Here is a 27,123-nt window from a genome sequence, read left to right on the forward strand (position 1 = left end):
AAATAAAAGCGTTATTTTTTGATCAAATGTGAAAGATCAACCTCTTTTTAGCTCTTCCTTTCCAAGTAGCATGTGTATCCCAACAGTTAATTTTTCACTCATTTTCCAAATATGATAAAGTAAACATTTGATTTGAAGGAAAAAGAATGAAAAACTAAGTATACCTATGATGAACCCTATATTAGATGCACCTAATCCAAAATTTCAAAAACAGGTCCAAAATAATTTTATGCCACTGTTTTGATCTTGTCATTTTCACTCTGGGCTGTTTTGATCACATTTTTATGGAGAAAAATAATCTGATATAACCTAACTAAGGAGGTAAAAGATTTATATACCGAAAACTACAACATATCAATGAAAGAAATTAAACAAGACAGAAACAAATGGAAAGACATCCTGTGTTTATAAATTGGGAGACTTAATATTGATAAAATGTTTGTAGTACCCAAAGTGATCTACAGATTCAATGCAATCCCTATCAAAATCCCAAAGACACTTTTTTACAGAAATATAAAAACAAATTCTACAATTCATGTGGGACCACAAAAGACCACAAATAGCCGAAAAAATCCTGAGAAAGAAGAACAAAGCTGGAGGCATCACATTTCCTGATTTCAAAATAGATTATGAAGTTACAGTACTAAAAATAGTATCATACTGGCATAAAGACAGACATATAAACCAATGGAATAGAGTAGAGCCCAGAAATAAATCCACATACATACAGTCAATTGATCTTTGACAAGGGTAACAAGACTACACAATGTAGAAAGGATAGTCTCTTCAATAAATGGCGTGGGAAAACTGGATATTCACATGTAAAATAACGAAATTGGACCCTTATCTTGCACTATAAACAAAAATCAACTCAAAGATAAGACCTGAAATTGTAAAACTCCTAGAAGAAAACATTGAGGAAAAGCTTTATGACACTGGCTTTGGCAATGATTTCATGGATATGACACAAAAGCACAGGCAACAGAAACAAAAATAAGCAAGTGAGACTATATTAAACTAAAAATTTTCTGCATAGTAAAAGAAATAATCAACAGAGTGAAAAGGCAACCTAGGGAATGGGAGAAAATATTTGCAAACCATATATCTGATAAGAGGTTAATCTCCAAAATATATAAGGAACTCCTACAGTTCAGTAATAAAAAAAAAACTTACAATTTGATTTCAGAAAATAGGCTAAGGACTTGAATAGACATTTCTTCAAAGAAGACATACAAATGGCTAACAGGTATATGGAAAAAATGCTCATCATCACTAATCATCAGGGAAATGCAAGTCAAAGCCACAATGAGAGATCACATTATACCTGTCAGAATGGCTACTGTGAAAAAAACAAAAGACAACAAGAGTTGGAGAAGATGTTGAGAAATTGGAACCCTTTAATACCGTTGGTTGGAATGCAAAATGGTGCCGCCACTAGGGAAAATAGAATGGAGGTTCCTCAAAAGAATTAAAAATAGAACTAACATATGATTCAGCAATGCCACTTCTGGGTATACATCCAAAAGAATTGAAACTAGGATCTCAAAGAGGCATTAGCGCTCCCACATTCATTGCAGAACTATTCATAATGGCTAAGAGGTGGAAACAACCTAAATGCTCGTTGACAAATGAATGGATAAAAAAAAAAAGTGTTACATTCATACAATAGAATACTATTCAGCCTTAAAAAAAAAAAAAAGAGACAGGGAATTCTGCAGTATTTGACAACTTGGACAGACCTTGAGGACATTATGCTAAGTGAAATAAGCCAGACACAGAAAGACAAATACTACATGATTCTACTTATATGAGATATCCAAAATAGTCAAATTCATAAAATCAAAGAGAGGAATAATGGTTACCAGGAGCTAGGGTAAGGGAGAAATGAGGAGTCATTTATCAACAGGCATAAAATGTCAGTTAAGTAAGATGAATAAGCTCTAGAGATTTGCTGTACAATACTGAGTCTATAGTCAGCAATGATATATAGTACTCTTTCTTTTAAACTATACCTGTCTTTTCTTTTTTTTCTTTTCTTTTAAAGATTTTATTTTTCCTTTTTCTCCCCAAAGCCCCCTGGTACATAGTTGTATATTTTTAGTTGTGGGTTCTTCTAGCTGTGGCATGTGGGACGCCACCTCAGCATGGCCTGATGAGCGGTGTCATGTCCGCGCCCAGCATCTGAACAAATGAAACCCTGGACCACCGAAGCAGAGCATGCGAACTTAACCACTCGGCCATGGGGCTGGCCCCTACCTGTCGTTTCTTAATGTTTTATTATTTTTATTATTTTTTTAAAGGTATGCTTTTTTTGGTGAGTAAGATTGGCCCTGAGCTAATATCTGTTGCCAATCTTCCTTTTTTTTCTGCCCAAAGTCCCAGTACATAGTTGTATATCCTAGTTGTAAGTCCTTCTAGTTCTTCTATGTGGGATGCTGCCACAGCATGGCTTGATGAGCCGTGTGTAGGTCCATGCCCAGGATCCAAACTGGCAAACCCTGGGCCATCAAAGCGGAGCACACGAATTTAACCACTATGCCACTGGGCCAGCCCCTACTGTACTCTTAAAATCTATTACATGTATAGATCTCATGTTAAGTGTTCTTACCACAACAGAAGAAAAACAGAAAAAATATCTCAGTTTTAAATGTTTGAGGTCTTCTAATAATTGATAGGATGCTTATTATAATATCCAAATAAATATTTTTGACATGTAAGTTTGATCACTTCTACTCTATCCCCAAAGCATTTTTATAGCTTCCCATTGTTCTGAGGATTAAAGACCACAATCATCCATAACATTGCCTTTGAGCCCATGGATGCTGGCCCCTGCTGCCCGTCCTCATATTGCCCCTTGCTGGTGCCTCATCTTCACTCTACTCCAGCTGCACGGGCCCCCTCTCTCTATCTCTCCTATCACAGAGCTTTGGCACTTGGCCACTGTCTCTAGGGAACTTCTCACCCTACTTTCCAACCATGTAACTCCTCTTCTTCCTTCAGATGTTGTCCCACCTCACATCTATGTCAAACCCACTTATCTTATGCTCTGTAGAACTCCATGTACTTCCCTTTTTAAGTACTTATTACTGATACCACTTTAAATGTATATATGTGATTGTGTGATTACTGTTTGTCTTCCCCACTGGACTCTATACTCCCTGAGTGTGGGAGCCCCATATCTGGCTTTACTCACCATTGTTCACCACCATTTAACAGTGTGCCTGGAACAGAGTAGGTGCACTATGAAACAAATGAATGAATATTATTTTGCCTCAACAAAATGAGTAGATTTGTATTTATGCTTATCACTTGAGACATACAACTTTGCAGCCTCCCTTTTTAATGGCTCCCATATTGGACATGGTTCCATACAGGCAGCAACGTTTTCACCCTAAATAAAGCCCTCACCACAGGAATCCAAGGGAGGACATGGAATGCTACAGATATCAATGCCCTCTAGTTCCCCTGGAAGGATTTAAAGTTATCATACAGGTGAGGAGAGCCAAGGTGTACCAGAGAACGACCTTTTAACAGCATTAGGAGTTAATCCCTCCACACTCTCCCTTCTGAGAGCTCATCTCCTTTCAGATATTATAAGGATTGCTAACCATCTGACAATATTGATCTTTTGGCCTCTCTGAAAAGAGCCAAATTTTTTTTTGGCTTGGAAATTTTTTTGTCTGTTTGTTTTTCAGCTCAGCATAACTTAACTTCAAACTATAATATTTGAGTTGGAGACTCTAAATGCACAAAAAATGTTTACCTGATCCACCAATCCCAAGAGCATTTCTTCATGGAATCATGGCATCCTAAGGGTGGAAAGGACTGAAGGGAGATCATAACCCATCGCCTTTCACACCCACAACTCCAAGTCATTCCATGCCTCTCACTGGAGTGTTCCTTGAACTAGGACAATCTGTTCCACATAGTTTAAGGAGACTTGGAGCAGAATTTCATGAAAGTTCTATGATAAAAAGAGCAAAGAAGGTTGTATCTCTCCACAAAGGTCTAGAGACATAAGAAGAGATGATGCAGAAAAGGGAGGATATATGGAAATAGGAGTTGGGGAATGAATAACAGGAAAAAGAAGAACTAGGGAAAACACTGAAAATTAAAAAAAAAAATTCTGGAAACATGCGCAAATTAAGATAGCCCAGGATATGAGTCAGAAGAGGCTTGGTAAAAAAAAGACAACCAAAGAAAAATAAGGAAAATGAGGATGGCTTTGCTGTTTTTGTTGTTGTTTTTCTCTTACAAACATAAGTTTACAGTGACTAAACAAACAAAAATTAAAGTTTTTATAATGTACTGTATGTGTAGGGAACTAAATTTTTGAGGTAAAACATGACAGTTCAAGGATATATGCAAATCAGATGACAAGACTTAAGATGAAAAATAAAGCACACTTTACATTTGTTTTTAAAGAAATCACATTGAGCAGTGAAGAAGATCCCTTCCAAAATGTTTAATTTTCCTTCACTTCACCACGTTCCTCACAGTGGGTTGACCCACACACCCAGAATGTTAGTGGCACATAAATCAAACCTTTCACAAAAATCAGAAATAAAAAAATACATGAGCACAGGAGGTTCCTGATATTGGCAAGACTCCAATCCACATATACTCCTGGGCCTGATCCACTAATATTAAGAAGCTAGTTTGTTCTTAGTTCAGTATGGGGAAGGTGCTACCAGCCTTAATTTGGATGCACTAATGTACTCTCTATAAGGAGCAAGATGTCTCCAACAAATTACTTCAGAATTGTCATACAAGATATTGCCACAAGGTGTGTAAAGTCCTCCTGACTACTAATTTGCAACCAGGCAGTGAGTGAAGTATTAGAATATTTAGAAAATCTAGCTCAATGTATTTGTGGCCATGGCAGTGTAAGGAAAGGATGCACCATTGCGTGGGTGTGGCATCTGTAGTAGGGAAACCATCCCTTAGGACAAGAAATTTGCATGCAATACAGGACACTCCACAAATCAGGAAGATCTAGTGCTGATCAACAATAAAGCAATAAATGTTCTCTCCAAAAAACAAACAAAAACTCTTCAAAAGGGACAAGCTACAGATCATATAGAATAATCTTAGCTGAAAAAATGTCAAAAAGGAGGCACAGTAACTCCCTTTCAGCCAAAGTCTGACTCCCTGGGAGGGGCTCCCAGAGCAGTCTTCAAGTCTGTTGACTTGTTTTTTCAAGCTGTTAATGTAACTCGAAGCTACGTTGGTTTGTTTTGTTGTTGTGACATGGTCTCCATAGATGTGCATTGAAATTGTGCCCAGCTGCAGTGAAGCCAAGAACCATGCAATCTGGAGGTTGTGCAAGCGAGATTACAAGGCTCCAAGGTATCCAGTGCCTGTGCTGCTCATCTCTTCCGCTTACCTCCAACCTTGGCTTGTCTAGCCCAGGCAGCAGAATGCTGCATTGGGACCAGATCCAAATGCTTTAGGAAAGTGGCTACATTTGCAGAGAAGGAACAGAGCTTTAACTTCACACAAGGGCTTTATTTAAATGTCTAGGGAATAGTCAATGATAACCAGGACCAATTTAGTGCCTCTTTGTTTTTAGTTGTCCTTCTTCGTTTCTGTATATAGCCCAATTTGCTCATCTTTATTCCTCTCAGGAATTCATTACCCTCATGTTTCCTTCAACTCCTGTCCCTCTCAAGAAATAATTTATTCAGCTCATTCACACCAGACTTAACAAATAAAAACATAGGACATGCAGTTAAATTTGAATTTCAGATAAACAACGAATAATTTTTTAGTGTAATTATATCCCACACAACATTTGGGACATATTTATACTAAAATTATACTAAAATTAGTCATTGTTTATTTAAAATTCAAATTTAATTGGTTGTCCTATATTTTATGTGGCAACTCTATATTAAAGAGTAAACTACCTGTGATTTTTTCACCTCTCCCAAGGATATCAACTGAATTTTAACTTAGGGTCAAAGTCCCCATACCTTAAACTAAATTAATAATTAGGAGATTTTAGCAACAAACTAGAAGAAAAATATATTATATCAGGTAACCAATCACTTATTAGGGCTAGCCATAAGGAGTCACCTTTTTTTAAACTACAAAGACTACAATCCAGAGATAGAAAGTATAGCTCAGCTCTTACCCACTTGGACGTAGGGCTACTGATCAAGGTTTATTTCAAATCAGACTACGTGATTATTCATAATAATTGGTGCTCCATTTTTCTAGATAGAGAAAATATGATTCAAAGACACAAGTCTCTGCCCCAAAATATCTATTCCCACAGCATTTTGAATGGCTAGAGATACAGGTGGTATTGAGTATCCTAGGCCTCAGCCCACATCTCACCAACAAAGATTTTTCATGTCATGTCTATTGAAAAAGCCAAGTATGAAATACATAAAAAGTGTTATATAAAAAAGATATAAAAGGGGCTGGCCCAGTAGCACAACGGTCAATTTCACATGCCCTGCTTCAGCAGCTGGGGGTTCACCGGTTTGGATCCTAGGCACAGACCTACTCACCGCTTATCAAGCCATGCTGTGGCAGGCATCCCACATATAAAGTAGAGGAAGATGGGCACGGATGTTAGCTCGGGGCCAATCTGGGCCAATCTTCCTCAGCAAAAAGAGGAGGATTGGCAGCGGATGTTAGCTCAGGGATAATCTTCCTCAAAAAAAAAAAGATATAAAAGCTGTAAATGGTGAGTGAAGAGGACACTTGGGCCAACCTCAATTACCTAGATTGGACGTTACCTAGTGGTGTAAGTTAAGGATCTCTGGAAAGAACCTTGTGGGAGATACGAGAGATGAGGTCATTCAACATCTATTCCAACCTGCTTCTGGAACGGCTTCCTGTGTAGTACAGAGGCTGGTAAACTAAAAACTGCTTTTTTTCCATGCTTCCTGTGTATTACAGAGGCTGGTAAACTAAAAATTGCTTTTTTTCCATGTTTCCTTATAACTAGGGTTCTGGGTATGATGTAGGCTCTGTCATCAGGTTCACTTTCAGAACATGAATTCAGACTGAGTGAAGCAAAGAGAGAGGCTGGACATGAGGCATTGTTGTGCTGCTACCGATGGAGTGTTGACTCCCCAGTTTAGCAGAAGGGGCTTCCCGACCACAGTTTCTCCATTTGACAGGCAGCATCCAGATAAAGGCAAGCACAGCAGTTCTTTTGATGACTCAGTTGTGGTGTGGCTTCAGGATTCATTTCTGGAAGTTTACCAGCCTAGAGTCTGTTTCTTCAGCCCACAGACTTGTTCTGTAGACCATTGAACATCCTGTCATTAATATATTTCAGCTTAAGCCAGCTAAAGTGATGTCTGTTCTCTGCAACTGAACACTAACTGATACAAGCTGCTCCTCCAAAAATATCTGTTTCACCAGCCTAATAGTTCTCAACTGGGAATAATTTTGCCCCCTGACCAGAGGACACTTGGCAATGTCTGGAGACATTTTTGGTTGTCACACTGGAGGGATACTATTGGCATCTAGTGGTAGAGGCCAGAGATGTTGCTAAACATCCTACAATGCACAGGACAGCCCCCCACAACAAAGAACTCACCCAGTCCAGAATGTCAATAGTGCTGAGACTGAGAAACCCTTCCCTAGCCCAGAATCTAATTTGAAACTTTATCATTAAAAATGCAATATTTGGTTTAAAAAGTACCCTCATTCACAATGCAAACAGCCCTCAAAAAATTAGAAGTAAAATTTTGTTCTCAGTCAATATAGTATTAAAAACCATATTCTCTTTATTCTAAGATTTACATGATTTCCATATTTTAATATTGCTGAAATCATGTCATAACTTAAAACTAAGGTATGCTTTTAAGGCGGTGATATTTTTTCTTGTTTTTTTGTTTTTGTTTCTTGCTGAGGAAGATTTGTCCTCAGCTGACATCAACTGTCAATTTTCCTCTTTTCATATGTGAGTTGCCACCATAGCATGGCCACTGACAGACAAGTGGTGTAGGTCTGTGCCCAGCAACCAAACCTGGGCCACTGAAGCAGAGCATGCCAAACTTAATCACTAGGCCACTGGGGCTTGCCCTTGGTGTTTTTTTTTTTCAATCAAAAAGCTATTGTTAAATCTATAGTATATCTTAGGACTGGTAGCATTTTGAATCAAAGAATTAGGATAATTTAAGTAGGTACATTCTTGAGGATGAGCTTGACAAACTGCAAGTGGTGAAATACTGTCAGTGGGCAAAGGGCACCATAGTCTCAACCCTAGCTACACAACAGAATCACTGCAGTGGTTTTCATTGGTTTGGGCTTGAGGCCCAGACATCAGTATTTTTTTCAATGCTCTTTGCAGCCAGGGTCAAGAACCATTAATTTAGTGCACCTTGAAGAATTTAGACTCCTGAAGATAGAGAAAAGGGAAGAAAAGGGTGCCACTAATAGGAAAGATAAGCAAAAAGTGATGTCAGATAATCAGACAGACTTCAGAACTCACTCTTCTGCCCAGGACCAGACCTCATTATCATCGCCAGGCAATTTGCTAACACTCCAGCCTTATATCTCTTCAGCAACTTTCACAAGCTCTCTTGGACCCAAAGAAAATCACAACTGGAGAATTTAACTAATAATGGATCCTGACAAAAAGAAACAGAAGATGCTTTCATCTACTCCAAACTCAGCACATTTCCAGAAGCAAGATGTATCTTATAAATACATTTCCTGTAACATACAAACGTCTCATTTCCCTATAAAGTCTAGCTCCTGCCTTGAATGAAGAGGTGCTCAGTAAATACTGGTTAAGTTGAATTAAATCTACTCCTTAAAAGTGTTACTGACTCAAAATGTTTGAGGAAGAGACACAAGTCCCTTTCGATGGGGAGAGCAAAAACTCAAGAGAGAACAGTAAGAGGAGACAAAGGAACTAGTACATTCCAATTACCTCCTTTCTCCAGCAGTAGGAAGAGATCCATACTGGTCCAAATAAATGTTGTCTCAGAAATTTGCTACTACTGCCAACCTAACATCCCTATTATTTCTTTATTTTTTTTTTTAAAAATAGTCAAAATTGACACAACAAATTCTACAGGGTCCCCAAGTGCCTTAAGACCAAGAGTGTAGACTTTTGAATAAGATCCTGAAGCCATGATCTGTTATACCCAAAGGGTATGTTTAGGTGACAGCCCACAATATTGCAGAGGAGTTAGTCTAAAGCAGTAAAGTCTATAGCCTTAATCTATCTTTTTAGAAACAATCACTCTCATCATTCCAGCAGTCAGTTTTCCCTTGCTTTATATTTATTTATTCAGAGACTTCTAAATATATGCTGGTCTGTCGAAACAGCCTCTGGGCCCAAGTACAATAAAAACATTAATTAAAACACATGATTAGAAACACCCAGCAGTGAGCCTGGAACAGCATCACATGAGCTCTGCCATTTAAGTATTGGTCATAGAAGATAAAGCCACCTACAAGTGACCTGCACCTTGCCCCTCTGGCTTCTCTGTGGATTCCTGACCAGCTGATGCTGAGGCAGGTGTTCTCTGCCAATGGATGGACACACTCATTATTCCATTTTCCCTTAACTCTTGATTTGGCACAGTCTCTACCTGCTCTCCTTTTAATCTGCAATGGGCTAATGAGAAATTCACAGCATCCCCAAATTTGGCAGAAGTCTGGGCATGGGAATCTTACATAACAGTTGGGCTTTGGTAGGGGAGGACCTGAAGGGCTGAATGTCCCCTGCTAAAATGTGTCCTCCTCTTTGTGGGCAGTGTAACTCTCCCTGAGATGGTCTACCCTTGGTGCTGGTTCTGAACACTTCTGAATGCAGAAGCAGCAGCAGAATTAACACAGAATATACAACATAAGAGTCAAAGGGAGTACCATAGGGAATAGTGTGGATTTCAGATAGTGTAGACACTTCAAATTTGGGGGGATCCATCTATGAAACAGACCCATCTACAAAACAGGTAATTAATCTTCACTCCCTTGTGATATACAAAATTCCCTAAATTCCAAATTTGTTTACACAGCTAATTAGGGATGAAAATTTTGAATCTACCACAGGCCTATTAAGAAGATCTTGTTATATGCAGACATGTTCTGTCAAGGGCGTATATCCAGTCAGGGATTCCTTCAATGGGTGATATGACTTTATTATAAGCTCTATCCTTTTCTTAAATGCTCACAAGTAAAACAAAAGCAAAAGATTTTGGCTTCCTTCTTTTATGTATGATTCTCCCACAAATCCCCCATGTTAGAAAAATGAGAAAAGAGATTCAAAAGAAAATAATAGCAGATCAATGCTAGATAGGAATGATATTTCAAAAGTGGTGGGAACATATTATTTGCTGTTCCATTGGATTCTGTATTATTCATTCCTCTTTTTTTTTTCTTTAATGACAAATGCGCCCATATCTTATTACAAAGAGGCTACCACTAAAGAAGATAAAAATGCCTTTTATCATGCATCTGGCCCAAATTATATCTCTTGAACCCCTTTTCAATTAGCTGTGGTGTTTTTCACAATTTTGCGACTTAGTCAAATTGGCTAAATCTCATGTGCTGCCTGCTACTACATTCTGAAGTGCCAGGCTGGTACCTAAGAAGAAAAATAACATTTTCCTTCACTCTTAACCCACATTCTGACTTCTCCTGCTGAATTCAATCCCTAGCTAATTAGTTCAAGAGCAAGCAACTTTAACCGAGATTTTGTATCACTTTCCTGTTTCTGAGAGCTGGGCTTTCCTCAAATGTAGCTCTCTTGTTACCCTTTGCATTTTAAATAAGCCATTTTAGAGCATGGCTCTTTCTTTTTCTTTAATATATGCACCCCTTGGGGCTGCACTGAAGCTTGTGATGGCTCTCTGCCGGCAGTCAGGGCAACAAAATGGCTACAAGATCCAGCTTTATCCTACAGTTGGCATCCATTGTGCAGCCCCAGTAGAATGGGGAGATTGTAAGTCAATTTCTTGGAAATGCAGGGTCCCTAGTATTCCAACATAGAGTCCTGAATCTCACTTCGTTTTTTCCATTTTGTTTGTTTTAAACATTCAATAACATTTCCCTTATTAATAGTTCCTAGAATAAAGTATTCCACAGAAGTCAATTTCTCAGATAACTGAAGACTTGTTAATGTAAGAGTTTGATAGAAACTCTTTCTAAAATGCTAAATAGTTCCCTTGGGTCTCAGATAAGTTATGCTACATGTATTTGACTTTCTCTTGATGATTTAGGGTCATCTTTAAACTATCAGTTATTACATTGGGGTATAAAACAATAATAGATGCATGGAATTATTTGCCCCTATATTAAATAGGCCACTAGGCTTTCTTGGTTACTTTAGCAAATTTTCATATTTTTATTTCTGTCTCCTTTCATTCTATTGACCTGTCAGTCTTCACTTTGCACTAATGTTCATATGTCAGTCCCTAGAAGCAAACTTTGGGTTTATTGGGTTTATTGGCTTCCAGCTTGCAGATGGCAGGAAACCCAAACAAGTTTGTTGTAACAACACCTACTTTAAAAGTAAATCAGTTCTAGACGGTATTCTGAAGCTCAGCCTTCTGATCTAAATGCATAAGCATAAGTGCACGAATGTGTGTCACCTACTTGTTGCTCAAAGCACTTTGGGCTCTTCATCAGCTCTTCATCTGTATCTCATCGAAGAGAAATTACCAGATACTTGTCTTTGGGTATTGCACAGTCAAGTTCAGCAGTCAGTAATCAATTTGTTCACTCTCAGAGTTCTCTGTCCTTCTTCTTCTTGTCTTCTCTTTGTCCCTCTGATTCCTGCTTTGAGCCATTTCAGTAAGCATTAAATCATCCACTATAAGGAAAGAAATCATACAGGAAAGAGCAAAACATTTTAATCTATGCAAATTGAACTCTAATTTGGGGGGGGTGGAGCAGGGATTGAGGGATTGGTGGAAGAAGGATGAAAGTACATTGAAATGAAATATTTTACTTTTTAAATTTGCCTGTCATCAAAAAGGAAGCATGAAGTTTGGCTATAGTCATAAAGGTACCTGCCACTTGTATGTGGTTGTTTGCCCCAGTGTCTATGTGGATATCCAAGAGCCAGGGTGCACTGGGCTCAGAACACTAGAAGCAAGAAAGTCATACCAAGTAAATCCCTATGAGAGCAGACTTTGCTCCACAGCTAGTTCAAGGCAGGACTGGCTGCATGAGAAGGGAAAGGGAACTGCAGTAGCAGAAACTGCTTGTTCCATCCTTTCTGCAGTTCACAGGTTCTAATTTGGAAAGCAGTTAATATTTTAATGTATGCATCCCTTAAATGCAAAGACAACATCTTATAACTCTCCCTAACCCCCACACCTAGCACAATATGTAGTCAATAAATATTTGATTTAAATAATAATAAAATGTGCTCCCATGTTCTAAAGGCCATGAGTGCAGGAAACCATGAGAAGGTTACAATGATTCCACTTCTTTTCAGGAAGTCTGGAAGTCATCTGCCTGGTTGAGGTTTAAGATGCACTAATCAGCAAGTTCAGGGCAAAGAATCAACTCTTCTACTTCCTTTTGAATCTTAGTTCAAACTCTAAGGAGAAGAAAAAAAAATAACAAAACAAACTACCATTCACCAAGACTGCAAACCAAACCTCAGACCAAAAATATCCTCATGTTTTCATGCTATAGTGTTTATTAGTACTTGAAGTTCAACCAGAGGGAATGAAAAATTGATCTAGTTCAGTTTCTCAGCTTGAGAGTGTTCAGCACACATGCTAGATCACATCTTGAGCAAACTTCGTGGTATGTTCATGCTGAGAATCCTTTTAAAATCAAGTCTTAAAAAGACTTTGCTAAGAATATATTTTTCATTCAATAACATTTAGGGAAAAAAGATCCAAGCTAAAATGCAGGCCTATTATGTTAGCTTTATAAATGCAATCACCTTTCTTTATTCACTGATTTATGAAGTTCCTTGAGTAAACAGGAAAAAAAGTGATATTTAAGATTTAAAAATAATGTACTATTGGAAATGCCTCAAGTGAGAGCCTTGTTTTAAGTGCCAAAGGAAACACCTTCCACTATAAAAGCAGGCGACTGTATTTTGTTTTCAATAAAAAAAAAAAGCGTCAAGTGTAATTTTGGAGAGTGTCTGAAGGGAAAAAAAAAGGAGAGCTTCAAAATGATCTCTGATAGGAATCTTCATGACATACATAATGCTGGAAATATTATTCACCTAAAGAAAGTGACTACCCTAAACTTCATAAATCATCTAAACCAGGATTTCTCAATCTTAGCAGTATTGACATTTTGAATCGGATAATTCTTTGTTGTGGGGGCTGTCCTGTGCATGGTAGGATACAGCAGCACCTCTGGCCTCCATCTACTAGATGCCAGTAGTGGCCCCCACCCTCCACCAGTTGTGAAAACCAAAAATGTCTCCAGACATTGCCAAATGTTCCCTGGAAGGCAAAATTGCTCCCAGTTGAGTACCACTGATTAAATTAGAGAAACTGTTTTTAAAAAGTTAAGGATCTTAAAACAGCAGACTTGGAAAGACACAGCAAAGAATCAGTGATGCCAAGGAAACACTACACTAACAAGATAATTAGCTTAGATAGGTGATAGAAACAATGCACAGGACTAACCGTACCTGAAAAATGGAACCATAATCTAACCAAGAACAATAGTATACTGGAGAAAACCAGAAAGGCCAGGATCAGTGAAATAGTTGAAAAACATTTTTCTTAAATTTTTATCTGAAAAAAAAGTCAGTCTGGATAAAGAAAGTCAATCAGTTTCACTCAGCTCCCCCAGCAAAAAAACTGTAACTGTCAAGTATTTATCACTTAAAGGATAAAATTTTACAAACTTCCAAGGAGTCAGTACTAATTTGGAAAGCTGTTGATATTTTTATGTGTGCATCCTTCAACGTGAAGACTAGCTTAGGACTTTCTGTATCCCTCACACTTACCAATATAGGTACTCAATAAATATTTGATTTAAATCATAATAAAATGTGCCTTCACGTTCTAAAAGGTTTTAAAGAAGACTTTTTGAAGTGTGGTGGAATGAATGATTTTGGACATCTCTCACTTGGAAATAAGAAGATCTATATGGAAAAACCAAGATAAAGCTCGGCAGAAATATTAGAGTGGGAAAAGCAAAGGTCGGAGAGTTGAAAAGACCTGAGTTAAGTCCCAGCTGCTGCATTGGTCCTAGACATGCGACTGGGTCCATTTACTCTATTGTACTCTATAGAATGAGTACAATAATCCCACCCTGAAGGACAGTTAGGGTAATTACACAAGAGTAGACATAGTAAGAAAAAAAATCAGCTCTTTTGAACACCCTCTCCAAGAGAACATAATTCTACCACAAGTGCAATATCTACCCAAATTAACTTTTCTCTTTGAAGTCAGTAAAAGAAGAATCTCAAATCATTGCAGACCTAAAACAAAGTGTCAACAAAGTCCCATACCAAAATGATAGTGCAAAAAACCATCAAGGAGTACAAAAAGATGACAGACACTTGAGAATAAGTACATACAATATTAATAGAGTACTATTAATATAAAGTCAATTAGTAAATTTGGTAATATTGTATGGAAACTCTAAAGTATGAACAGAAAATTACACCTAAACAACACATAATGACTTATCTTTTCTATAAAGTATTTAAGTTTACTTAGTTAACTAAAGAATTCATTAATTTTTTCTAAAAACCAGTTCTATATGTCTGTGTTAAATTCTTTTTAAAAAAAAGAAGACATTAAGCTGAATAGGTTTGGTTAAAATTATCTTGCAACTTTGTTTTTAAAAGCTTTTAAACTGAAATTTCTTCCTGGGGTCATGGAAATAGTCTATTTCTTAATTGGGGTGTTGGTTACACAGGTGTATATATACATCATAACTCATTAATTGTTCATTTAAGATCTCATGTTTTACTATATGTGAAAAACGTTATGTGTATATATTTGTATATATGTATTTGTGTATATATATTTGTATATATACTTATGTACATAAAACTTTTAAATTTTTAAAAAATATAGCTGTAAAATTTATGTGATCCAGATCTTTTTCCTCTCCCTCAAACTGGTCTATTTTTATAAACCAATTTTAATTGTCAAAGTAATAAACAAATAAACTTTGAAATAAAGAATATTAGTTAGTTCACAGATACCATATAAATAAAAAGTAAAGAATGAGCACAAAAGCCTTAACTCCCAAGATGACCACTTATATTATAAGATAAAATTTCACTTTTGTTCTTATTGTTGTTGTTGTTGTTGTTGTTGTTTTATTTTTATTGTTGTCTGCAAGAGAGACACTTACATCCAAGTTACATTAGTAGTGATTCTTACATATTTTGGAGTTAGATTAGAGACCCTTTGAGTCAGAGTAAGAAATGTATATCAGCATATACACATAGAAAAATTTGGAATACAATTCCAGATACCATATAGGCCAGGTTAAAAACCATTCAACTAAAAGTTACCAAATGGTTAAAGGCGTATCATGTCTGTATGACTATAAGAGAAACATAGGTTATTATCCTGGTAGTCATAATGGTGATTGCTTAGCACACATCATCAATAGAAATAAATATGGCTACTACATGGTGAAAACATAGATTAACAATGAAACCTAGTAATACTGAATGTATGTATCTGAAGCTGCATAGCAAGAGCACACATAAAAGAAAATTTGACAAAAATGCAAGAAGAAATTAAAATGAAACTGTAACTCCCAAATAGTCAAATAAATTATTTTTTAAAAGAAAATTAAGGAATAAATGATCAAGGGAATGAGAGTGAATGTAAGACATAGTCAAATTTAAAAATTAAACATTAGTTCAAGTTCATATACTTCACAAGAGATTTAGAGGCAAAACAAACAAATGAATTTTCAAATGGAAAGTTTAAAATCTCAAAGATGCAAATAAACAAAATTGAAAAAGAACAGAATTGAAAAGAGCAATAGTTGGCTGCTTGAAAAGAGCCTTTCATGACCCTTCTTCAAGTCACCTCAGCAGCCTCATTGCCTCCTGCCCCAATCAAACCAAGTACCAGAAACAGTGAACTTTTAATGCCTCACTCTTAAAGATGAAGGAATAGCCAAAGATTGCCAGATATTTGAAGAAAAGTTCTAACAACAAAGAGACCAAAACAAATTTTGAGGAAAAATAATTTTCAACATCAAACTATGTGAGGGTAAAATAAAGTCATTTCCAGACATACAAAGACTCATGCAAACTCCTAGGCACTCTTTCTCTAGAAACTACTAAGAAATGTGCTACACTAAAATGGTGGAGTGAACCAAGAAAAGGGAAGATTAGGCACAGCAGAGAGAGAATTTTTAACATGGTGTCAAAATTAATACCTGGTAAACGGATGTGTGACATTTAAAAAGCAACCAATCTTGATTAAAAAAGAAAGATAAAAGGTGACAATGGATTTCTCTACGAAAGAAATAAAATGTAAATTTCAGATTATCTTACAGCTTTTATCATGTGAAAAGCTGTATGGAGAGCCACTTTATAGAAAAGAAAGCCATAGATTCAAAAAATATGAAAACTAAGCAAATGAAAATTGTTAATAAAACAATTAACTCAAAGAAAACTTAAGAATGGTATAAGAAACGCAATTGTGTTATAAACTATATATATATACACTATATATACATACACACACTGTTTTACTATGTTTAAAGATTATAATAGTATATATATACACTATATATAGTATATATAATATAGTTTATAGTATAATCTATATATAGTATAAACTATATACACAATATACATAGTAGAAACTATGTATATAGTATATACAGTGTAAATATATGATTATATATACACTATAGAAACTATACATATTTCATATATATATATACATAAATTATATAAACAGATAACTACATAACAGTTATAATAAATCACTGAATATAGATTTAACTAAAAATTGTGATTTTACTATTTTGGAAGGAATGGAATGGGGAAAGGAGCTGTAAGAGGGCCAAAATAAATAATGTCTAAAAATGTTCAAACAACAGCAGTATATGCACAGTATTTTGATATGAGAAGTAAATACTGGATTAAACAGTTGAAGATTTTGAAAACGGTTACCTGAGGGAGGTGAAGGAAGCCAGAAGGACAAGAGGCAATTTAGGGTGGAGGAATTAAGAGAATATTGGTTTTTGCCTAAGCCTCTTACCATTATTTGACTTTAAATTGTATGCTCATATTATTTTGATGAAAAAAGGAAAATATTAATTTTTTGTAAAAGGAACGAAAGAGGGGAGGGAGAAAAGAATGAAGTTATTCCCCTTAAAATAGATTTATGTACAGCTATAGTATTACAAAAATATTTACACAACCATAGTTCTAGGGACTGCAACTCTAGAAGAAATCCACTGTTCCCAGCTTTTCAGTTTGTAAAAAACTTACCCTTAGGGTTGAGGTATTCAAGTTCAAGTTTAATCGAAGCAGACATATTGAGTCCAAAAACACTAGTTGATGGTTAGCAGGAAGGAACCCTGTCCTGTGAGACTTTGGTCACAGTTACTTCCTCACATCCTATCCCATGTGCTTCATGAGGGCTTGGGTCACATGTTCCCAAAGGGAGTGAGGACCTAGGATACATCTCCTACTGCTTTGGCAGCTCTCATATCACAGTATACATAGTAAATAATCCAAAAATTTAATTACAGTTACAAGAGGCTTTGGACAAAGCTATTTAATTCATGGGGATGGGAAGATGGAAATTAGTATCTTATTCATAGGAAAAAGGAAGAAAATCATTCATAAAGTAACATCATGGTAAGCATTCCCAAGGATAAGTCTTCATGCTCACTATCAAGTAATCCAGGAACCAAACAAACCCTCTGTTATCTGACTCTTATTTTACCTTTCTTAATCTTTGAGTAATTAACATTGAAAAAAATTTGTTTTCTGGGCTACTCCACAGACAAATAGTTTCCCAACAGAAACAGACAAGCAAATAGGCCTGAGCATGTGATGGACTTGGAAAGCAATGAATCTTAACAAATTTGCAGTTGATTTATCGAACTGTTAAGACTACAGAGTTAAACAGAAAAGATTTGGATGGATAAATGAGATTTTGTTACCTTTGTTTCTTTACTAATTTTGTTTGTTACAGCTGCTTGTTGCCATGAGCACCAAAAGTTATGACACTGCAATTCACACTGAATATTTCTATTTGGAAAATAAGGTTTCACTTACATAGTTGAGGTTCATCAACCACATGAACTGAGAGTGGGAGGTTTACACACACATCATAGATCTATTTGCTAAACTACTGATCTTGTTTATTTTTAGATGAACTGCAAAATGGAATGGTGCTTCTTCAGTTTAGAGGATCTTTTCACTGATTCATCCAACAAATATTTATTGAGTTGCTACTATGTGTTCTGTGCTACTATGTGCCGTGTGCCCTAGGCTCTGCACTAGGTGCTAAAAATTCAGCAGTGCAAAACAGAATTTACAATCCAATGGGTTAGTTAGACAATTAAGCAATTAAACAAGCAATTTTAATAGGATGATTTAAGTGCTTGGAACACATGTCTAGTAGGGAGTTAGAACACAAGGTCTGGGCTGCAGATACAGATTTGCAAGTCATTATTTCAGAGCAGACAGTTGAAGCCATGGGTTTAGATTAGCTCATCCAGACAGTCTGTAGAGTGGAAAAAGTAGGGGCCAAAGGACAAGCCTCCGGGGCCTACTGACCTTTAGGGAACTAGCCAAAGAAGAAGAGCAAGAAAGAAACCTGAGAAAGGATAGAATGACAAAGTAACAGATGCCACAGTGGGGGCAATTCAATTCAACATATATTTATTGAGCACCTGCTATGTGCCAGATATGTGCTGCTGGGTAATGAGAATAGAGTAGTGAAAAACACAGACCCAATCATTATAATCAAAAGGAGAAAAAGTTTGCATGGGATTTGGGATTGTAGAGAACTGTGTGGCTTTTGCAGTAACAGTTTCAGTGGAGAGAGAAGGTGAGAAGCAGGGTTATACTGCATTGAGGAGAGACTGAGAGATGAGAAATTGTAACTGGCAAATGGAGACAACCCTTTCAAGTTGTGTGACCATGAAGAGAGGCAAGAATAAAGAGCAGTAATCAGAGGACACAGGGAGCTGAGGATGAGGAGTTTGTTGGTTTTGTTTGGTTTTTAATTATGAGAGGCTTGAAAAATTATATGCAAAATGAATGTGCTATGGAGAAGAGGAGGTTAATAGCACAGAAAAAACAACATGACTGATGAAGATAATTCCTGGAGGAAAAACAGGAAATGGCATAAGGAAGTATGTAGCTCATCTTACCCATATCATCTCCTGTTCTGTCCTAGCCCCGTGACAGCTCTGAAGGGAACATCCAACAATGTAAAGAGTGGATGCTCCTAGAATTGCTCCACTCCTAGAATCATGACCAAGAGCTTTAAATCCCTAAACCAGTAGAATCTGGAAAGAATTGGTAGAGCTCTTATGCCTTAGAGCCAAAGACTCCAGCATTTCCATGGTTCTATCAGTAGCACACCTTCTTTCCCACTCTCACCCATCACTAAACTATAAGGTGACCAGATCACATTTCTGCTCCCTTCTGCCTAGCCTGCCTTGGGGAAAGAGAGGTTCCTCTGTTTTTCCCTCATCCCCAGGGCACTAGAACAAAGAGTGAAGGCAGGAAGGTAGGGAGAGAATCCTGCCTTACATCCCAGGTACCCGACTAGGTACACACACGCACACGTAAACCTGTGCCTTGAGTCTGGAACCTATCCTATTCCCCACCTTATTTTGACTCAGGCTTCCTAGCATAACCCTGCTTTGCCTGGTTCCTTCACCATTGCTATTCCGCAATTTAAAATCATCCCCTATGCCTGTCCCCTCAAAAGAAGCTCTTGGGCCTCCAGTGCCAGTTTAGAACTGGACTACATTTACCTCACTCCTATTTAACCTTCATCCACCTTTCCTCTAACTACCCCATCCCCATTCTCGCTCTCCTAGGTTTTCAACATGCCTTAATTCAAGGCTGTGTGGCACTTTCAATGGGATACCATGGCTGATAAGGAAGTTTGCAAGGCTTTGACTCTAAAGTCAAAACATAAACTAAGGCTAAAGTGAAATCACTTCCTTTTGCTAGCCTAAAATCTGGATTACATACTGTCTGTGTTGGTAGTGAGCTGGGATTTGATTAATTCTTGACTGGTATAGAAGAAAGAACACTGAGTCAACCACAGCTCAGGTTTCCACTTGCCATTTATTAATTCTGTAGGTTTTGGCAAATTGCTCAAGTTCTCCGAGTCTTACTTTTCTTCTCTGCAAAACAGGGATGATTACAGCCAGCATTTGTGTGTTTACGATGTTCTAAACACTTTATGAATGGCCTCATGTTATCCTCACAGTTACCTCAAAAGGTAGGTTCTATTATTGACAATTAATACTTGATGGGCAAAGTTTAAACCAAATAGCCTCATTCCAGAGCCTGCCCCATTAACCACCGTGCTCTGTTGAGCTAATAATACCTTTCTTCCCACTTTCAGGGCTATAGAGAAGGGCTTGAAATATGGAATAATGTGTGAGAAAACAGTTGATAGATTATTGGTCAATGGGTCCAGAGTTTCAGTACTGCCGGTTAAGAAGAGTTATAGAGATGGATAGTAGTGATGGTTGCACAACAATACGAATGTACTTAATATTACTGAACTATACAACTAAAGTGGGTAAGATGGTAAATTTTATGTTGTGTGTATTTACCACATTTAATTTTTTTTAACTTCTAAAAGAGAAAACAGTTGGTAGATTAAAAAGTACCATACATATGCAAACTATTAATGATGTTTTTAATTTTTTAATGTATAATTGGTAGGTTCCCTAGAAGAGGATTTTGTGTGACTCAATTTTAATCCTTCTTAGAATATCTAGAATAAATAATATAAAAGGGGAAGCCTACTGTAAAATGGCAGTATCTGCATTTCAGCAGCCTTAATGGCAGAATAGAAATGAGGAGGAAAAAGTGACTCCAGGTTGGTTTTTACGTGACATTCTAAAGGTTCCAAGCCTGACTCCAAATACATTCTCTGGCCAACCTCTGTGTTGTCCAATAGAGAACAGAATATTCTTTCAAAAGTTAGACCCATCTTCCAAAAGGAAGGATCAAAGCTGAGGCATGATTGATCATATCAGTGTAAGTCCTGGTTACAAATGTTCATTCATGTCCATTGCGCCTCAGGCTGAGGCCTAGAGCTCCAGTCATGCATGGGTGACTCCCAGCAGTGTGTGCATTCCCTACTCTCACTTCTACCATGACGGGTTCTTGTGTCATTTAGTATACTTATGCCATTCTATTCCCTGTAACGTCTTTCCTTTCTTCTAAAAATATTTTTTTCTTAATAAAAAGGACATATTCATTATAGAAAATTCAGAAAATATAAAAATCAAGTGCTCTTGGCTAAGTATTGGACATTGACACAGTAACTCCAAAAAAATTGTTTTCTGGTTCTCCCGAGAGAATAGAAAAGTGAAATCTTATTTTGAAGGTGAATTGACTTCTGAAATTTTCCTTGAAGGTTTACTATCTGGCACTCTGGTTGCATTCCTCCTTTAAAACAATGTCATGAAGGGCTATTAGATTTCCAGATCAGCCCATAAAATCCTACTTAATGTATAATGGAGCCGAACGATAGCATGGATAGAGCTTCACACCAAGCCACAAGACCCTAGGCTCCTTCTAGGAGGCAGGGACTTTGCCAGCCATCTCTGAAGCAGCACTGGCACATATTGGGCACTGAGCAATGGTAATTTCTAACTGTGACTTTAGAAAGACAGAGGAATTGGCTTTGTGGGCATCTCCTTCCTCAAGCAGCACTAAGAGCATCCAAAGTTTCCATAGTTGGAAAGAAGATGAAACCATGTGGTTAAAGAAGGGGACAGTAATCTTTAATGTGTAAAGGTCAGCAGGTAGATTGAATGCTCAAAGATTGGAAACCTGCTTACTAGAATGTGTTGAAGAATGATCTCAGCATCTCTGATTTTATTGGTGACGCATACAGTCAACAGCCAGTCATATTTATTAGATGGTTGTCTTCTATTTGTTAACCAAAATATTGGTGCCAGGAAGGGACACAAAGTATTTCTGAAGGCAACAAATCACCTGACCTCAGTAAACTTTCTCCTTTCTGGATCTACAATAGTAGGCACAAAAGAACTAGAGAATAATAAATGTACAAAGCAATACAATTTAATATAAGAATAATTTAGACACAAGTGAAAGATGGCGCCGTGAGTAGTCCTCTTTGTCTCTCGCCCTTCGAGTCTACAATTATTTGGACACTTATCGCTTGACAAAGGATATCCAGACAGCATCTCAGGATGTCTGAGACACCCACGCGACTATACATCGGAAGGCGGATGGACTTTCCTCCGGGAGGATGTGGAAATAGGTGAAAACTCTCCAACCCCGACGGGAAGCCTAGTACCCGCAAGCGGCTTTCTTCCAACGGACGCCCCCAGAGGATCCACACACATCTAGGGCAGGAGCGAGAACACAACAGAGGAGCGACGGTGGAAACAGGTGACCAGAACCCTACCTAAACCCCCTGCAATTACTCCTAAACGCAGAGGGAAACTTTGGAGTTGCACACCTGAGCCCGCGGGGAGAGTCTCTCCCCGCCATTGGCGGGGAGACCCAGCCTGGTGCTCGGGGCACCCGGAGGGTCCCAGAGAGAGACACGGAGGGCACGGAGATCTCCCAGCTGCCGTTGCCCACCCCGTGGGACTAGGGATTGCCGGCGATCTCGGAGAGGACCGGGGCCGGGGGAACTTTCAAAGGCCGGTTCTGCGACCCGGAGGGGAAGCCCCGGAGCTCCACCCGGGCAGCAGACAAGGCTCTCTGTCTGCCGTTAGCAGAGGGGCCACGCTGAGCATTCACGGCTCCGGGAGAGGCCCGGAGAGAATCCCAGAGGGCGGGGCGACCCCCAGCTGCCGTTGCCCACCCCGTGGGGCTAGGGATTGCCAGAGATCTCGGAGAGGACCGGGGCGGGGGGAACTTTCAAAGGCCGGTTCTGCGACCCGGAGGGGAAGCGCCGGAGCTCCGCCAGGCAGCAGACAAAACTCTCTGTCTGCCATTAGCAGAGGGGCCATGCCCAGCATTCACGGCTCCGGCAGAGGCCCGGAGAGAAGCCCTGAGGGCGGGGCGACCCCCAGCTGCCATTGCCCGCCCCGTGGGGCTAGGGATTGCCAGAGATCTCGGAGAGGACCGGGGCGGGGGGAACTTTCAAAGGCCGGTTCTGCGACCCGGAGGGGAAGCGCCGGAGCTCCACCCGGGCAGCAGACAAAACTCTCTGTCTGCTGTTAGCAGAGGGGCCACGCTGAGCATTCACGGCTCCGGGAGAGGCCCGGAGAGAATCCCAGAGGGCGGGGCGACCCCCAGCTGCCTTTGCCCGCCCCGTGAGGCTAGGGATTGCCGGAGATCTCAGAGAGGACTGGGGCTGGAGAGAGTTCCAGAGACCCAGCTTAGTAGCCTAGGGGGAAACCCTACAGGCTCACAGCAGCCTTAGGGAAAGCCTCTGCACAGCACCAGTAGAAGGCACCCAGCCGCCAGCCACAAGGCTGGAAGACCCCAGGGCAAAAGCAGCATAGCTAGGTGTACTAACCACAGACTGTAGAAGATGCCAATAGCTCTCCTGCGACCCATAGAGGACAAGTGAGATTTGGTGGGTGCCGACAGCAACGGAGCGACAAATATAAGTGATCCCACCCCTGGCCGCTGGAAAAGCCCATAACACCGTTGCAGACCCCAAGGAGAGAGCACATCTAGGTGGGCTGCAACAGTAGGCACCTGCAGCCTGAAGCCCCCCTGTGACGGCCCCCACGGCAGAGGAGGGAATCCAAAGGGCCACTGTGGCTACGAAGAGGGGCCCAGGCCCAGTTAGCAACTACGGACAGGGTTCCTGGTTGGTGAAGTATAAACAGCTGCTCCCCCCACCACAGCAGCTGAAACAAGTGAAAGGAGCAACTAAACTCTATCTCCATGCGGAGGCACAAATCAACAACATCAAGCAATATGAAAAAATACATTAAATCTCCAGAACAGAAAGAAAGCAACAAATACACAGAAAACAATCCCAAAGAAAATGAGATATATAACCTAAATGACGATGACTTCAAAACAGCCATTATTAAGATTCTCAATGAGTTAAGAGAGAATTCTGACCGACAACTCAACGAGTTCAGGAGCTATGTCACAAAAGAGTTTGATACGATAAAGAAGAACCAAACAGAAATATTGGAAATGAAGAACACAATAGAGGAGATTAAGAAAAATCTAGATGCTCTGAACAGTAGGGCCGATAATATGGAGGAAAGAATTAGCAATTTGGAAGATGGCAATATAGAATTGTTGCAGGCAGAGGAGGAGAGAGAAGCAAGACTTAAAAGAAATGAAGAAACTCTCCGAGAATTATCAGACACAATTAGGAGATGCAACGTAAGGATTATAGGTATACCAGAGGGAGAAGAGAAGGAGAAAGGGGCAGAAAACCTATTCAAAGAAATAATGGCTGAGAACTTCCCAAATCTGGTGAGGGAGATGGATCTTCAGGTGACAGAAGCCAATAGATCTCCAAACTTTATCAATGCAAGAAGACCAACTCCACGGCATATAGTAGTGAAGCTAGCAAAAGTCAACGACAAGGAGAAAATATTAAGGACAGCCAGGCAAAAGAAACTAACCTACAAAGGAACCCCCATCAGGCTATCAGCAGATTTCTCAGCAGAAACTTTACAGGCTAGAAGAGAGTGGAATGATATATTCAAAAATCTGAAGGACAAAAATCTACAGCCGAGAATTCTCTACCCAGTGAAAATATCCTTCAAATACGATGGAGAAATAAAAACTTTCCCAGATAAACAAAAATTAAGGGAGTTCATTGCCACAAAACCTCCTCTTCAGGAAATCCTCAGGAAAACCCTCCTTCCTGAAAAATCCAAAAAAGGAAAGGGGCTACAAAACCAAGAGCAGAGGAGATAAGTAGAAGGACAACAACAGAGAGTAGCAGCTCTACATCAGAACAGATTAAACCATGGGACGAGAAACAAAGGAAACTGAAGAAAACCGGAAAACAAGACACAAAATGGGAGTGGTAGGCCCCCACATCTCAATAATCACTCTAAATGTAAATGGACTGAACTCCCCAATCAAAAGACACAGAGTGGCAGGATGGATCAAAGAACAAGATCCAACAATATGCTGCCTCCAGGAAACACACCTCAGCCCCAAAGACAAACACAGACTCAGAGTGAAGGGATGGAGAACAATACTCCAAGCTAATAATGAACAAAAGAAAGCAGGTGTCGCTATACTAATATCAGACAAGGTAGATTTCAAAGCAAAACAGATAAAGAAAGACAAAGAGGGACAGTATATAATGATAAAAGGGACTCTCCACCAAGAAGACATAACACTTATAAATATATACGCACCCAACACAGGAGCACCAAAATTTGTAAAGCAACTCTTAATAGAACTAACAGAAGACATCAACAACAATACAATAATAGTAGGGGACCTCAACACACCATTAACACCAATGGACAGAACATCTAGACAGAAAATCAACAAGGAAATAATAGAATTAAGTGAAAAATTAGACCAGATGGACTTAATAGATATATATAGAACACTTCATCCAAAAACAGCAGGTTACACATTCTTCTCAAGTGCACATGGAACATTCTCAAGGATTGACCATATTTTGGGAACCAAAGCAAACATCAATAAATACAAGAGAGTTGAAATAATATCAAGCATCTTTTCTGATCATAACGCTATTAAACTAGAAATCAACTACAAGAAAAAAGCAGAGAAAGGTGCAAAAATGTGGAGACTAAACAACACGCTTCTCAACAAACAATGGATCATTGAAGAAATTAAAGAAGAAATCAAATATTATCTGGAGACAAATGAAAATGAGAACACGACATACCAAATCATTTGGGATGCAGCAAAAGCAGTCCTAAGAGGGAAATTCATCGCAATACAGGCTCACCTCACTAAACAAGAAAAAGCTCACGTAAGCAACCTCAAACGACACCTAACGGAACTAGAAAAAGAAGAACAAACAAAGCCCACAGTCAGTAGAAGGAGGGAAATAATAAAAATAAGAGCAGAAATAAACGATATTGAAACAAAAAAGACAATAGAAAGGATCAATGAAACAAAGAGTTGGTTCTTCGAAAGAATTAACAAAATTGACAAACCCCTAGCCAGACTCACCAAGAAAAGAAGAGAGAAAGCGCAAATTAATAAAATCAGGAATGACAGAGGAGAAATCACAACAGATACCAATGAAATACAAGAGATCATAAGAGAATACTATGAAAAACTATATGCCAACAAATTGAACAACTTGGAAGAAATGGGCAAATTCCTAGACTCCTACAATCTCCCCAAACTGAATCAGGAAGAAATGGAGAATCTGAATAGACCAATCACAAGTAAGGAAATAGAAACGGTAATCAAAAACCTCCCCAAAAACAAGAGTCCAGGACCAGACGGCTTCTCTGGAGAATTCTACCAAACATTCAAAGAAGACTTAATACCTATTCTCCTCAAACTGTTCCAGAAAATTGAGAAAGATGGAGAACTCCCTAACACATTCTATGAAGCCAACATCACTCTGATCCCCAAACCTGACAAGGACAACACAAAGAAGGAGAACTACAGGCCGATATCACTGATGAACATAGATGCAAAAATCCTCAACAAAATTTTGGCAAACCGATTACAGCAATACATCAAAAAGATTATACACCAGGATCAAGTGGGATTTATACCAGGGACACAGGGATGGTTCAACATCCGCAAGTCAATCAACGTGATACACTACATCAACAAAATGAAAAACAAAAACCACATGATCATCTCAATAGATGCAGAGAAACCATTCGACAAGATCCAACACCCATTTATGATAAAAACCCTCAGTAAAATGGGTATAGAAGGAAAGTACCTCAACATAATAAAGGCCATATATGATAGACCCACAGCCAACATCATACTCAATGGACAAAAGCTGAAAGCCATCCCTCTGAGGACAGGAACAAGACAAGGGTGCCCACTTTCACCACTCCTATTCAACATAGTACTGGAGGTGCTGGCCAGAGCAA

At 38.7% G+C, this 27,123-nt stretch overlaps 1 long non-coding RNA gene across 3 annotated transcripts in view; it reads right to left on the reverse strand.

The window, feature by feature from the left end:
* Positions 1-27,123, reverse strand: part of LOC106832303 (uncharacterized) — a 387,667-nt gene that overhangs the window by 225,599 nt on the left and 134,945 nt on the right. The window contains exon 3 of one of the 3 annotated variants that reach the window (XR_006529127.2): positions 11,575-11,791. The exons of the other annotated variants lie outside the window; for them this stretch is intronic. This is a non-coding gene — a long non-coding RNA (uncharacterized lncRNA). Of the gene's footprint in view, positions 1-11,574; positions 11,792-27,123 lie in introns of those variants that run through there. 3 annotated transcript variants of the gene reach the window in all.

The sequence above is a fragment of the Equus asinus genome, chromosome 6, assembly GCF_041296235.1.
Source record: "Equus asinus isolate D_3611 breed Donkey chromosome 6, EquAss-T2T_v2, whole genome shotgun sequence".
NCBI classification, from domain to species: Eukaryota; Metazoa; Chordata; class Mammalia; order Perissodactyla; family Equidae; genus Equus; species Equus asinus.